The sequence below is a fragment of the Rutilus rutilus genome, assembly GCF_951802725.1.
Source record: "Rutilus rutilus genome assembly, chromosome: 14".
In the NCBI taxonomy this organism is placed as follows: domain Eukaryota; kingdom Metazoa; phylum Chordata; class Actinopteri; order Cypriniformes; family Leuciscidae; genus Rutilus; species Rutilus rutilus.
The window spans coordinates 34,324,026-34,339,033 of record NC_140219.1 but is presented as its reverse complement, the minus strand read 5'-3'; the positions used below and the strand labels follow the sequence as shown (position 1 = coordinate 34,339,033).

The 15,008-nt window shown below is 40.1% G+C and overlaps 2 long non-coding RNA genes across 2 annotated transcripts; both read left to right on the top strand.

Annotated features, from left to right (window-relative positions):
• The first annotated feature begins 889 nt into the window (after positions 1 to 889).
• Positions 890 to 2,557, top strand: LOC311303532. Its single transcript, XR_014629772.1, has 3 exons — positions 890 to 1,153; positions 1,686 to 1,823; positions 2,010 to 2,557. It is a non-coding gene; the product is annotated as an uncharacterized lncRNA (long non-coding RNA).
• Positions 2,558 to 10,434: 7,877 nt separating this feature from the next.
• On the top strand, positions 10,435 to 12,102 carry LOC311303533. The gene is made up of 3 exons (XR_014629773.1): positions 10,435 to 10,698; positions 11,231 to 11,368; positions 11,555 to 12,102. It is a non-coding gene; the product is annotated as an uncharacterized lncRNA (long non-coding RNA).
• Positions 12,103 to 15,008: the final 2,906 nt, after the last annotated feature.

The window sequence follows — 15,008 nt, the reverse complement described above, 5'->3', positions numbered from 1 at the left end:
TGTAGTGTTTTAATTTTTTATGGGGACTTTCCATAGACATAATGATTTTTATACTGTACAAACTGTATATTCTATTCCCTTACACTAACCCTACCCCTAAGCCTACCCATCACAGAAAACTTTCTGCAATTTCACATTTTCAAAAAAACATAACTTTTTGGATTTATAAGCCGTTTTCCTCATGGGGACCAAAAAATGTCCCCACACGAACAAGGATTTCGGATATTGCCATCCTTGTGGGGACATTTTGTCCCCATAATGTAAGGTTTACCAGGCCACACTTACACACACACACACACACACACACACACACCTTAATACTATGTCATTTGTTCACAATGTCCCACACCACACAATAAATCATTATACCATTACGACTAGACACATTCAAAATGCAAAAAGATTTGTTTTTCCAAACTGTTTGGAGCAATTTGTTATATTTTTGTATATTTGTAATTTTGAAATATAACATTAAAGAGTAGCCTATATTTGATGTGATTAATTGCTCTGTCATTTATCAGATTTACCAATTGTTATCATTTCAATTTGTGCTGGTTAATTATGAACAATGGTTAAAATTGGGGGGCGGGGACGGACGGGCGGGGGCGGGGCTCCATTAGGGCTCCTCCCCTAACCGCATGTGATCTCACTCCAAGCTTTTGATAAAACTTGAGAACCCTGTTGAAAAGGTACAATTTTCTGAGAGCTCTGACCACCTGACCATTTTGTCATTGATAGTGTTGCCATAGAAACACTCAATCTTCTAATTATGTCATCTGGCGTGACCGCAGTGCTCCGCTCCTCCAAACCTAATCAAACACACCTGAACAAGCTAATCAAGGTCTTCAAGATTAGGCTACTAGAAAGCTACACGCAGGTGAGTTTCATCAGGGTTGGAATTACCCAGACTTCCTTGGATCTATAAATCTTTGGACAGCAATGTATGTTAAGGGATTCAGCAGCACATGTTTTCGGTGTAGTTTTGTGTGCCTCACTGTCCCTACTGACTGACTGACTAATTAAGTGCGTTTTCCAGTAGAGTTGATTGTGAGATCACAGGTCGAGAGGATGACAGCTCAAGTATACTGCTCGTTGAGTGTTGTTTTATTGTGTCTGTCTGCATGTTTGAGCATAAACCATGCTGGAGTCATAGGTGAGAAGATCTTTTAGCTTCATTACACCACCCGAAGAAATGCATAAATAAATGCCTTACAAAATATGATGTTCAGTACAATTAGTTGTAATCGTAAACTTATGAACAACATATTGATGGATGTCTTCTTTCTGCATTGTGCTTCTATAACACACCTCACCAGTAGTGGGGTAGGTTGTAATGGCACTCTGTGTCTTTGAAACTAATTGTCAGTTTAGTTATAAATGGTATTTCTACTTGATTTTGAAGCAGATAAATGTATGAATATTTTCAAGTTTGAGACGCACACTGCGAAACCCCTGACTTATAAATACTGAAACTATTGCAACAACACTCCTGTGGTGTCTGGTAAAGCTGACGGTCGTGCCGTGGAGGATGTACTTGTGATCGAGACTGCTCTGGAGGACAATGTGAATTAAACTGAACTAAATGTGAAACTATAAAATAGAAAGACTGAACTAGTATTTTCTTGTAAAACCTACTCTGATCTTTGACCACTTTTTTTCATTTCTGTCATGTGTCTGTATCACAGAAAAGCCAGGACAGTGTCCAAGCACAAAATCTGGAGGAGGAAATTGTGCTGAGTTGTGTTCCTTTGATAGTGACTGTCCGAAACATGAGAAATGCTGCAGCAATGGATGTGGACGTCAGTGTATGGCTCCATTTACAGGTATTTATGTTCTATTAGTGTTTGAGTCAGCCTTCTCGTTGTTTCAGTTGGATTTATTTTATCGTTCACCAAAATTCTTTCTGGAAGTACAACTTGCTGTTCATGCTTTGCGTGTTTTGTACTGTACATCTAAGACTGAATGTTGCAAAATGGACTGACTAAAGCTGACTATCTGAATCCATGCAGTGAAGCCTGAGTCCGAACCAGAAAAGCCTTCAGTGTGTGCCGAAAGCTGCCAACAAACTCACCCTGATGCCCCATGTTCTGGCCCTAAGGGGGGTCCTCCAGAGCCTCCAGTGATGCCTGGGGCCGAACCAGCAAAGCCTGCAGTATGTGCTGAAAGCTGCCAAAAAACTCACCCTGATGGCCAATGTCCTGGCCCTAAGGGGGGTCCTCCAGAGCCTGTAGTGAAGCCTGCGTCTGAACCAGCAAAGCCTTCAGTGTGTGCCGAAAGCTGCCAACAAACTCACCCTGATGCCCCATGTTCTGGCCCTAAGGGGGGTCCTCCAGAGCCTCCAGTGATGCCTGGGGCCGAACCAGCAAAGCCTGCAGTATGTGCTGAAAACTGCCAAGAAAACTGCCAAAAAAACTCACCTTGATGGCCAATGTCCTGTCACTAAGGGGGGATCCTCCTGGCCATAAAGAATGTGGCCATGCATGCAGTTAACGGTGTTGATTTTACCATTGTCGTATGGAATGCTTTTCCTGTTTAACAAATAAATCATATACTTTAAGTCTCTTTATTTTAGTTATTTGCCTGAAGAGTTTCATTTTTATATTGCAGCAGCTGTTGCCCAAGTGGTTCACAATAACTAAACGTAAATAACAGCACAGAGAGAGGAAAATAAAAGACAAGATAATGATCAAACACCCATCATGAAGATGCCCAGGAAGTCTTAAAAGATGTGCTTTTAACATGGCCTTAAATTTCAGTCAAGTCATCTTCCTTTATATAGCGCTTTTAACAATGTAAATTGTTTCAAAGCGGCTTTATAGTAACAAACGGATAATTTAAGGTAACAGATTGTTTTGGCTTTATAGCGGTTCTTGAATAAAGATATTTTCCAGCTCACGTTAGTTTTGATTGATTCACTTCCGTCGCAAGGATCATTAGTTATATCATTAGAGAAACGCTGATGGCGTGCGCATCAAGAATTAATTTATAATTATGCGCATTTGAATATGTGCGCAGGTTTGTAATTCCCTATGAACTAAGCCTTAAACAACTTGTCTGGCCTTAACATTTTGATACAGAATTGTATCACTTCAGGGTAGAACACGAAACTGAAATTATCCTGACAGCGATTTATCTGTAGAGTGGGAAAGGGATCCTTCACAGGGGAGAGACTAGTTGGCACTTCAGCACTGCGTTGTCATCGGGTCCAGGCGAAGGTCCTTCGTCAGATCTGGATATGGCCTGGATCCGGCAGGCTGCGGGAAAACCTCGGGATAAACAAAAACACAAAAATTAGCGTAGATGCCATTCTTCTTATGTGTGCGGAAGTGTTCCCAGTTCCGGCTGACCTAATCAATGCAGTCTAACATTGGATTATAGAAGTCTATAATGTATTATGTGAATGCTAGGTCAAAGAGATGTGTCTTTAATCTGGCTTTGAACTGACAGAGTGTGTCTGCTTCCCAGACAATGGTAGGAAGACTGTTCCAAAGTTTTGGTGCTAAATAGGAAAAGGATCTACCGCCAGCAGTCGATTTTGATATTCTAGGTATTCTTAACTGGCCGGAATTTTGAGATCGCAATAGACGTGAAGGACTATAATGCGTTAAGAGCTCCCTTAAGTACTGCGGAGCTAAACCATTTAGTGCTTTGTAAGTAATCAGCAATATTTGAAAATGCATACGATGTTTAATAGGGAACCAATGCAATCCTGGTTCTGCTAAGAACTCGAGCTGCTGCGTTTTGAACTAGCTGTAGTTTGTTTATTACGCGTGCAGGGCAACCACCCAGTAGAGCATTACAATAATCTAGCCTTGAGGTCATGAACGCATGAACTAATTGTTCCGCATTTGTCAATGAGAGCATATGGCGTAATTTAGATATATTTTTAAGATGGAAAAATGCGGTTTTACAGATACTAGACACGTGACTTTCAAATGAAAGATTGGTATCAAAGAGCACACCCAGATTCCTAACCGACGACGAAGACTTAACAGAGCAGCCATCAAGTGTTAGACAGTATTCTAGGTTATTACGTGTGGAAGTTTTTTGTCCAATAATTAGAATCTCTGTTTTTTCAGAATTTAGTAGTAGGAAATTACTAGTCATCCAGTTTTTTATATCAGCTATGCATTCCGTTAATTTTGTGAATTGGTAGGTTTCGTTAGGTTTTGAAGAAAAGTACAGCTGAGTATCATCGGCATAACAGTGAAAACTAATTCCATGTTTCCTAATGATATCTCCTAATGGTAGCATGTACAGCAGGGGTCGGCAACTGGCGGTCCGCGGGGCAAAACTGGCCCGCCAGCAATATTTTCTGGCCCGCCGGATTATTTTGGAAGTCCTAAATGCTGCACAAAACTCTTACACAACTTGAGAAAAGCTGTAGTCATACTGTGTGAAACGCCCATAAGGAATCATGCGGCGCGGGATTAAATTTTAAAGTAGAAAGACGGTAGTGGTCGGAACTCTGGTGTACCTATACTTTAGACGGAGCGGGCGGTCTGACTGACAATAGCCCACTCCCGACATCTTTTGACAGCGTATCCGCACTTCATTCTGACCACCTGTACACCTAGCTCTGAGGAGCTGTTTGGTAGCCTACTGAAACCATTGTCAGTCAACAACATTCTTTTTTTGCAAGGATGTTTGAAATAGTTCAGCAGAAAATAGCCTACTTCATTTGTCTGTAGGGCAATATGGTTTTCGTTTATGTTGCTTAGAAATTTGAGTGATAGGCTTTGTCCTATTTAATTTGTTATTTATATTTCATTATTTTTTTCTGTGACATATTTTTTCTCTGCTGACAGTACAATGTTAAAATAGCCTAATATTTACATTGACACAAACACAATTTTTGTATAGCATTTAGAATTGTTATAGGCTACTTAATCTCCTTCTTTCCGTTAGAGACATTTGAATGTGAGATTCTAGAAACGAGATCTAAATTTTGCGGACCCGTCAGGTCGGGAAATAAAGCGGGTGAACACAGAGTGTATTTTAAGCTGTTGCTGAATAGAACCTTGTGGGAGCGGGACGGAAAAAAAAAACAGTCCCGCGCAGACCTCCTTAAACCTTAGGTGTGTTTACAATGTCTTTAAATGCCAATTTGAGTAATTGACTCAAATTTGTTTTGGCTGACTTGAGCATTCTCGCCAGCATTCTGTATTTTGAAGACGTGCCAATGCTTTGCTGTCAATTCCAAAGTAAAGAGTTGCAGTAGTGCGTACAAAGCTCTCGCTCGCACAATCTGCAGGGGTGATCTCAAGGATGCTTACTTTCATATAAGCAGTGGTGGAATGTAACGAAGTACAAATACTTTGTTACTTAAGTACATTTTTCACGTATCTGTACTTAAGTAGAATCAATAGTGCATACTTTTGTCTTTTACTTCGTTACTTTTTGCAGCAGTTATTATACTTTCTACTCCACTACATTTCTACAACGTTTCGTTACATTTTCTGATCATTTTTCCACCCTGCCAAAACAGGGATTGAAAAAAATCTCCATGTTTTCGGTGCTGATGCGGTGGTGAGCGTTCATGTAACATGTAAGGGTGGCGCTGCTAATAAAGCACCTAAAAGCTGTCACAAAGAACCGGCAAAAATAATGATTATGAATATGTAAAATATAGCAAGGACACATTTAACTGTTTATTAATAAATAAGTGTTTTCTGTGTCAGTGTCGGCTCCAAAGATGAAGTTGACGATGCTGATTCGCGATCTTCGCAGTAGTGAACGCGCCAGAGAGAAATGCACATTTCATAAGGATTACATAAGCAGATAGCAGTCTATTTTCTTTTGTTTTGGGTTGCTCTGTTTAAAAGTAGACATTTCAAGCTTTCTATATATATATATATTTCTCAAGTCTGTGAGGCAAGTAGGCTACCTTATAAGCTGAGTTTCGGGTTCATTTATGAGACGAGCTCCAGTTCACGCGCCGGCGCCTCCGTGTCGTGATTATCTGCTATAGTCTGCTATATTTACTTCTTATTTATTAAATCAAGGCAATTGGTTGATAAAACATTGATTAAAATTAAGATACAATTAATACAAAACGAAATTCACTTTAAAGAATGGCTTTGTGCAGGGCCGGCCCTGACCAATTTGCTGCCCTAGGCAAGATTTTACCTGGCGCCCCATGCATCAACACTCATAATAAATCATCATATTAGAATGATTTCTAAAGGATCATGTGATAGACCGGATGTCACATGTGACACTGAAGAATGGAGTAATGATGCTGAAAATTCAGCTTTGCATCACAGAAATAAATGATAATTTAAAGTATAATAAATTGAAAACAAATTATTTTAAGTTGTAATAATATATCACAATATAAAAAAAAAATTCTGTATTTTTGATCAAATAAATGCAGGCTTGATGAGCAGAAGAAACTTCTTTCAAAAACATTAAAAATAGTAATGTTTCCAAACTTTTGGCCTGTACTGTATCCCCCAAAAAACTGCACAACTGTAGAGTAAAACCTTAATAAAAAAAGTGATAATAAAAAATGCGTCTTAAAACTGACATGATTGTACAAAATCACAGTCTGGGGACTCAGAACTCAGAACAGCTGCTAACATTAAGTTTAAGGTAAAAATAACTGCCATGAAATTATAGTATCTTACTCCTATGCAATAAATTGTTCATTCACTACATCTCTTTACCTCTGTCTTTATCCTCTTCTCTTCTTTTTGGCACTGTATCTATCGCAGACTATGATCATTTATAATGTGTCATGTAAATTCGGCCTTCCGTCACAATCAGGAAACTTTCACCGTGTCTAGAACTGGCGCGAGCTGCCAGGCCCGTTTCTACGAGCTGTGTGTTTAGCAGTGCTGTCTACATTGGATGCGGCGTCGGGCACGCTACACAACAAATTACCAACAACTGATCGCGCGCGCGCTCTGTTTCTGACGCACTTCAAGCACTCGATGATTGAAGAGCCGGATTTTTTTTTTTTTTTTTTTGCTTTATTTGGTAGTATTTCGAATTAATGGTTTTAAAATAGTAGCCTATTATAAAAAAAAAAAAATGTAAAAAATAAATAAAAAATTCACTCGTTCACTCATTCTGGCGCCCCTATGGATGAGTGGCGCCCTTAGCATTTGCCTATACCGCCTATGCCGCGGGCCGGCCCTGGCTTTGTGCCTCCTGTTTGAGGGCTCTGTGAAAGTTTTAAAGCAGTCTTTTAGTGCCGCTTTCAAGAGCGGTGACGTCCGTAACATTGTTTTTTTCCTCATAAATGCGAACACAAAAAATAAAATGAATATTTTATGTTCAGTGGAGAGCCAACCCTTCTTCATCCGGTGGGTAGTATTAATTTTGGTTTGCGCAGTGTAAGAAATTACAAAAAAATGTTTTGCCACCTAAAAGTTCAAGATTTTTTTGTGTCACGTCCGTAACGCATGTGTAGCCTATTTCCCTCATATTAAATATAAAACGCATGTGTATGTAGACTGATATTTTTCTAATGTCTGGACTCCTAATGTCTGAACTGAGTATGGATATATAAACAGTTTCAATATGTAGCCTATCAAATGCATTTTCTGAGAATTTATATTTCAAGTTTTTACTGCAAATGTCACGTCCATAACGGTGGGATTGCCCAATTTTAAAGAATTTATCCTCAACTAGTTTTGAGGTGTAGATCTATGTATTGTATAATGTTAGCTTCAAATAAGGGGTGTGTCGCGATTCTGCCTTCTCACACCGTGACACAGGTTCGTGGATCTGAATGGTGCTATTTCGGTTTCATATTGCATATTGTTACAGCCCTAATTATTAGAATATAGACATTAAGAAAATAAATTATGCAAGTACTTTTACTTTTAATACTTAAAGTATATTTAAAATCAGGTACTTTTTACTTAAGTAGGGTTTTCATTGTGGTACTTCTACTTTTACTAAAGTAATTATGTCTCTGGTTATTTGGACTTTTACTTAAGTACTGAGATTCAGTACTTCCTCCACCACTGCATATAAGCTTCTGTCCTGCACACAGGAAATATATCAGCTTTTCCTTTCAGAGCGAAGTGTACACATTTTTTTTAATTCTTCCATTCAGGCTCAGCCTAACTCTGCACGGGTTCAGCAGGTGCAGAGAGGCAGCGTTATCAGCGCTGAGACACAATGAGCCCAGAATATCTGCTTATCTGGATGATTTTCTGATATGTGCTCATTCACGGGAGTGTGCGGAATGGGACACAGAGATGCTCACATCTCATCTCATGAATCTGGGGTCCAGAATCAACTTTGGGGATGTGTGGCAGGGCTGCCGTAGATCTCTTCGCCTTGCAGGCAAACGCAAAGTGTCCGCTGTATCTTTCTCTTTCAGTAATGAAAATGTGCTTTTGGGTGTGGATGCGCCGGCACATTTGTGGCCGAACGTGTTGCTATGCATTCCCACCGCTGAGTCTAATTTCTCCCACGCTGGACAGAGTAAGAGAAAACTAATGATCTATCCTTCTGATAGCCCCTCGTTGGCCGGGGAGGCTGTGGCTGGCAGAGATTGTCCAGCTGGACCTGCACTGTCAGACGCACTGCACTGGCAAATATTTTACCCACACCCGGAACAAGTCGATCTTTGTGTCTACGCCTGTGAAGGGTTAAATTTAAACACATTCGGGCTTCTGCAGAAGGTTATAAACACTATTCAAAGCGCTAGAGCCCCATCAACTGTATGGCCTTATATAGCGTTTGAAAGAGAACGTTAGGTCACTTGCGTAACCCCGGTTCTCTGGGAACAGAGAATATATATATATATATATATATATATATATATATATATATATATATATATATATATATATATATATATATATATTCCCTATAGTTGCTTGAAACACTGTTGTTAGTCATAATTACTTGGATCCGCATTGCAAGTCAATCAGCAATTGTAATTCAGTTTCCAATTTTAGACATGCCCCTGTGTCTGTGTATGCTGTGTCTCTTTATATTCTACACAGATTTATGCCAGTAGAGATCCACTTCCTGTAGAGTTTAGGTGTAAGAGGTTATTCATAGCAACAACTTGAAAACAGGGTTCTCAAGTCTCACGCATTGGCCGTGAGACACACGCAATTCAACCAGTTCACACGCTCACACGCCACACCGTGTATTTCTCACGCTGAAAAGGCAATGCCAACCAAGTTGTCCTGCAAGCTTTATATATAACGTTGTATACGAGGCGCAGGCACACAAAGTGAAGCTTCCTGCCGCCAGCACGTATCTCGGCCAGATTGCGTTCGTTACTAGGCAACATAGATGCGCGAACCATAGGCGCGAACACACGGAAGTTGACGGAAAATTCTCGGCCGCCGTACGTTCGTTACTAAGTAACCAACAACATCACGCGAACACACGTCGTGATGGAGAAGGTAAGTTGGAATTAAGAAAGCTCGTCTAACATTTTTAGGCCAGAACATTAAATATATCAATGTTATCAAGGCGTCAAAATGTGCAACAAACACTTACAACACAAAACACATTTCATAAGCTGCAGTGTGTACTCTTGTGTACACACACACACACACACACACACACACATGTAGTGTTTTAATTTTTTATGGGGACTTTCCATAGACATAATGATTTTTATACTGTACAAACTGTATATTCTATTCCCTTACACTAACCCTACCCCTAAGCCTACCCATCACAGAAAACTTTCTGCAATTTCACATTTTCAAAAAAACATAACTTTTTGGATTTATAAGCCGTTTTCCTCATGGGGACCAAAAAATGTCCCCACACGAACAAGGATTTCGGATATTGCCATCCTTGTGGGGACATTTTGTCCCCATAATGTAAGGTTTACCAGGCCACACTTACACACACACACACACACACACACACCTTAATACTATGTCATTTGTTCACAATGTCCCACACCACACAATAAATCATTATACCATTACGACTAGACACATTCAAAATGCAAAAAGATTTGTTTTTCCAAACTGTTTGGAGCAATTTGTTATATTTTTGTATATTTGTAATTTTGAAATATAACATTAAAGAGTAGCCTATATTTGATGTGATTAATTGCTCTGTCATTTATCAGATTTACCAATTGTTATCATTTCAATTTGTGCTGGTTAATTATGAACAATGGTTAAAATTGGGGGGCGGGGACGGACGGGCGGGGGCGGGGCTCCATTAGGGCTCCTCCCCTAACCGCATGTGATCTCACTCCAAGCTTTTGATAAAACTTGAGAACCCTGTTGAAAAGGTACAATTTTCTGAGAGCTCTGACCACCTGACCATTTTGTCATTGATAGTGTTGCCATAGAAACACTCAATCTTCTAATTATGTCATCTGGCGTGACCGCAGTGCTCCGCTCCTCCAAACCTAATCAAACACACCTGAACAAGCTAATCAAGGTCTTCAAGATTAGGCTACTAGAAAGCTACACGCAGGTGAGTTTCATCAGGGTTGGAATTACCCAGACTTCCTTGGATCTATAAATCTTTGGACAGCAATGTATGTTAAGGGATTCAGCAGCACATGTTTTCGGTGTAGTTTTGTGTGCCTCACTGTCCCTACTGACTGACTGACTAATTAAGTGCGTTTTCCAGTAGAGTTGATTGTGAGATCACAGGTCGAGAGGATGACAGCTCAAGTATACTGCTCGTTGAGTGTTGTTTTATTGTGTCTGTCTGCATGTTTGAGCATAAACCATGCTGGAGTCATAGGTGAGAAGATCTTTTAGCTTCATTACACCACCCGAAGAAATGCATAAATAAATGCCTTACAAAATATGATGTTCAGTACAATTAGTTGTAATCGTAAACTTATGAACAACATATTGATGGATGTCTTCTTTCTGCATTGTGCTTCTATAACACACCTCACCAGTAGTGGGGTAGGTTGTAATGGCACTCTGTGTCTTTGAAACTAATTGTCAGTTTAGTTATAAATGGTATTTCTACTTGATTTTGAAGCAGATAAATGTATGAATATTTTCAAGTTTGAGACGCACACTGCGAAACCCCTGACTTATAAATACTGAAACTATTGCAACAACACTCCTGTGGTGTCTGGTAAAGCTGACGGTCGTGCCGTGGAGGATGTACTTGTGATCGAGACTGCTCTGGAGGACAATGTGAATTAAACTGAACTAAATGTGAAACTATAAAATAGAAAGACTGAACTAGTATTTTCTTGTAAAACCTACTCTGATCTTTGACCACTTTTTTTCATTTCTGTCATGTGTCTGTATCACAGAAAAGCCAGGACAGTGTCCAAGCACAAAATCTGGAGGAGGAAATTGTGCTGAGTTGTGTTCCTTTGATAGTGACTGTCCGAAACATGAGAAATGCTGCAGCAATGGATGTGGACGTCAGTGTATGGCTCCATTTACAGGTATTTATGTTCTATTAGTGTTTGAGTCAGCCTTCTCGTTGTTTCAGTTGGATTTATTTTATCGTTCACCAAAATTCTTTCTGGAAGTACAACTTGCTGTTCATGCTTTGCGTGTTTTGTACTGTACATCTAAGACTGAATGTTGCAAAATGGACTGACTAAAGCTGACTATCTGAATCCATGCAGTGAAGCCTGAGTCCGAACCAGAAAAGCCTTCAGTGTGTGCCGAAAGCTGCCAACAAACTCACCCTGATGCCCCATGTTCTGGCCCTAAGGGGGGTCCTCCAGAGCCTCCAGTGATGCCTGGGGCCGAACCAGCAAAGCCTGCAGTATGTGCTGAAAGCTGCCAAAAAACTCACCCTGATGGCCAATGTCCTGGCCCTAAGGGGGGTCCTCCAGAGCCTGTAGTGAAGCCTGCGTCTGAACCAGCAAAGCCTTCAGTGTGTGCCGAAAGCTGCCAACAAACTCACCCTGATGCCCCATGTTCTGGCCCTAAGGGGGGTCCTCCAGAGCCTCCAGTGATGCCTGGGGCCGAACCAGCAAAGCCTGCAGTATGTGCTGAAAACTGCCAAGAAAACTGCCAAAAAAACTCACCTTGATGGCCAATGTCCTGTCACTAAGGGGGGATCCTCCTGGCCATAAAGAATGTGGCCATGCATGCAGTTAACGGTGTTGATTTTACCATTGTCGTATGGAATGCTTTTCCTGTTTAACAAATAAATCATATACTTTAAGTCTCTTTATTTTAGTTATTTGCCTGAAGAGTTTCATTTTTATATTGCAGCAGCTGTTGCCCAAGTGGTTCACAATAACTAAACGTAAATAACAGCACAGAGAGAGGAAAATAAAAGACAAGATAATGATCAAACACCCATCATGAAGATGCCCAGGAAGTCTTAAAAGATGTGCTTTTAACATGGCCTTAAATTTCAGTCAAGTCATCTTCCTTTATATAGCGCTTTTAACAATGTAAATTGTTTCAAAGCGGCTTTATAGTAACAAACGGATAATTTAAGGTAACAGATTGTTTTGGCTTTATAGCGGTTCTTGAATAAAGATATTTTCCAGCTCACGTTAGTTTTGATTGATTCACTTCCGTCGCAAGGATCATTAGTTATATCATTAGAGAAACGCTGATGGCGTGCGCATCAAGAATTAATTTATAATTATGCGCATTTGAATATGTGCGCAGGTTTGTAATTCCCTATGAACTAAGCCTTAAACAACTTGTCTGGCCTTAACATTTTGATACAGAATTGTATCACTTCAGGGTAGAACACGAAACTGAAATTATCCTGACAGCGATTTATCTGTAGAGTGGGAAAGGGATCCTTCACAGGGGAGAGACTAGTTGGCACTTCAGCACTGCGTTGTCATCGGGTCCAGGCGAAGGTCCTTCGTCAGATCTGGATATGGCCTGGATCCGGCAGGCTGCGGGAAAACCTCGGGATAAACAAAAACACAAAAATTAGCGTAGATGCCATTCTTCTTATGTGTGCGGAAGTGTTCCCAGTTCCGGCTGACCTAATCAATGCAGTCTAACATTGGATTATAGAAGTCTATAATGTATTATGTGAATGCTAGGTCAAAGAGATGTGTCTTTAATCTGGCTTTGAACTGACAGAGTGTGTCTGCTTCCCAGACAATGGTAGGAAGACTGTTCCAAAGTTTTGGTGCTAAATAGGAAAAGGATCTACCGCCAGCAGTCGATTTTGATATTCTAGGTATTCTTAACTGGCCGGAATTTTGAGATCGCAATAGACGTGAAGGACTATAATGCGTTAAGAGCTCCCTTAAGTACTGCGGAGCTAAACCATTTAGTGCTTTGTAAGTAATCAGCAATATTTGAAAATGCATACGATGTTTAATAGGGAACCAATGCAATCCTGGTTCTGCTAAGAACTCGAGCTGCTGCGTTTTGAACTAGCTGTAGTTTGTTTATTACGCGTGCAGGGCAACCACCCAGTAGAGCATTACAATAATCTAGCCTTGAGGTCATGAACGCATGAACTAATTGTTCCGCATTTGTCAATGAGAGCATATGGCGTAATTTAGATATATTTTTAAGATGGAAAAATGCGGTTTTACAGATACTAGACACGTGACTTTCAAATGAAAGATTGGTATCAAAGAGCACACCCAGATTCCTAACCGACGACGAAGACTTAACAGAGCAGCCATCAAGTGTTAGACAGTATTCTAGGTTATTACGTGTGGAAGTTTTTTGTCCAATAATTAGAATCTCTGTTTTTTCAGAATTTAGTAGTAGGAAATTACTAGTCATCCAGTTTTTTATATCAGCTATGCATTCCGTTAATTTTGTGAATTGGTAGGTTTCGTTAGGTTTTGAAGAAAAGTACAGCTGAGTATCATCGGCATAACAGTGAAAACTAATTCCATGTTTCCTAATGATATCTCCTAATGGTAGCATGTACAGCAGGGGTCGGCAACTGGCGGTCCGCGGGGCAAAACTGGCCCGCCAGCAATATTTTCTGGCCCGCCGGATTATTTTGGAAGTCCTAAATGCTGCACAAAACTCTTACACAACTTGAGAAAAGCTGTAGTCATACTGTGTGAAACGCCCATAAGGAATCATGCGGCGCGGGATTAAATTTTAAAGTAGAAAGACGGTAGTGGTCGGAACTCTGGTGTACCTATACTTTAGACGGAGCGGGCGGTCTGACTGACAATAGCCCACTCCCGACATCTTTTGACAGCGTATCCGCACTTCATTCTGACCACCTGTACACCTAGCTCTGAGGAGCTGTTTGGTAGCCTACTGAAACCATTGTCAGTCAACAACATTCTTTTTTTGCAAGGATGTTTGAAATAGTTCAGCAGAAAATAGCCTACTTCATTTGTCTGTAGGGCAATATGGTTTTCGTTTATGTTGCTTAGAAATTTGAGTGATAGGCTTTGTCCTATTTAATTTGTTATTTATATTTCATTATTTTTTTCTGTGACATATTTTTTCTCTGCTGACAGTACAATGTTAAAATAGCCTAATATTTACATTGACACAAACACAATTTTTGTATAGCATTTAGAATTGTTATAGGCTACTTAATCTCCTTCTTTCCGTTAGAGACATTTGAATGTGAGATTCTAGAAACGAGATCTAAATTTTGCGGACCCGTCAGGTCGGGAAATAAAGCGGGTGAACACAGAGTGTATTTTAAGCTGTTGCTGAATAGAACCTTGTGGGAGCGGGACGGAAAAAAAAAACAGTCCCGCGCAGACCTCCTTAAACCTTAGGTGTGTTTACAATGTCTTTAAATGCCAATTTGAGTAATTGACTCAAATTTGTTTTGGCTGACTTGAGCATTCTCGCCAGCATTCTGTATTTTGAAGACGTGCCAATGCTTTGCTGTCAATTCCAAAGTAAAGAGTTGCAGTAGTGCGTACAAAGCTCTCGCTCGCACAATCTGCAGGGGTGATCTCAAGGATGCTTACTTTCATATAAGCAGTGGTGGAATGTAACGAAGTACAAATACTTTGTTACTTAAGTACATTTTTCACGTATCTGTACTTAAGTAGAATCAATAGTGCATACTTTTGTCTTTTACTTCGTTACTTTTTGCAGCAGTTATTATACTTTCTACTCCACTACATTTCTACAACGTTTCGTTACATTTTCTGA